At 41.8% G+C, this 1,115-nt stretch overlaps 1 protein-coding gene across 1 annotated transcript in view; it reads left to right on the top strand.

Moving 5' to 3' along the window:
* LOC102206834 (sodium channel protein type 5 subunit alpha-like) overlaps positions 1 to 1,115 on the top strand; it is a 261,018-nt gene that overhangs the window by 103,288 nt on the left and 156,615 nt on the right. The gene's annotated exons all lie outside the window — the stretch shown is intronic.

Genomic DNA, 1,115 nt, shown 5'->3' with positions numbered 1-1,115 from the left:
TGCTGTGGAGATGATGTAACATGTGTTGGGTTGTAATTTTTTCACAACCCATATGAAGAAGAGCAGTATGAAAATAAATGCTGTGAAATGTTTTCTGATATGAAGATGGATAAATATAATATTGTTGTATGAAATCATAATCATCTCTGAAAACATCCAGAAAATATAGGCTGCATACATGCATATGGTGACCGACCACTGACTCACAGCAAAGCTGGATTGGAGCAATAAATGTCAGCAATGAAACAGTGACACTGACACTGTAATTTACTCAGAAAGTTGACATGCGGAGACAACAGCACACAAATGAGGACTCCCTCATTGGTTTAATATCAGACGACTCTGTTGTTTACCAGCAGAGCAAACACAGCTCTGCGATGGCTAATGAGAAAGTCAGATTTACAGAATATCTGGATGGTCAGGTCCTTAACACTTATTTTCACACATTAGGTAAGAACTGTTGGATTATTGCCCAAAATTCAGTAACAAGCTGTGTGTGTTTGGTGGCAGGACATGATAAGATAAGATAACCTTTATTAGTCCCACGTGTGGGAAATGTTTGTTACAGCAGTGGACAGTGCAAAGTTGCATAGAAAAATTAGAGAAAAGCAATGGAATAAGATATCAATAAGATACTGTACACAATAGGATAGAATAAAATTAAATAAAATAGAATACAAATGCTATATACAATATGAGTATAATACAACATTGCCAGAAAGAGTATTGCACTTATTACTATTGCACATGTGTGGATGTGTTAGATCAGTTGAAGTCTTTGTTGTGGAGTCTGACAGCCGTGGGGAGGAAAGACCTGTGAAATCTCTCCGTCCCACACCGTGGGTGCCGCAGCCACTCAAGGAGCTGCTCAGTGCTGTCAGAGTCTCCTGCATGGGGTGGGAGATGTTGTCCAACAGGGATGACAGCTTAGCCACCGTTCTCCTGTCACTCACCACCTCCACTGGGTCCAGAGGGCATCCTAGAACAGAGTCATAGAAGGTCTTCAGGAGTGGGCCCTTCACTCCAAAAGACCTGAGTCTCTGCAGCAGGTACAGCCTGCTTTGCCCTCTCCTGTCGAGGGCATCTGAATTATGAGTCCAGTCCAGTTTGTTGTT

The sequence above is a fragment of the Pundamilia nyererei genome, unplaced genomic scaffold (assembly GCF_000239375.1).
Source record: "Pundamilia nyererei isolate P.nyererei 1_Seehausen unplaced genomic scaffold, PunNye1.0 scaffold00357, whole genome shotgun sequence".
Classification (NCBI taxonomy): domain Eukaryota; kingdom Metazoa; phylum Chordata; class Actinopteri; order Cichliformes; family Cichlidae; genus Pundamilia; species Pundamilia nyererei.
Note: the sequence above shows the minus strand (reverse complement) of the source record. Positions and strands in the feature narration are given on the sequence as shown.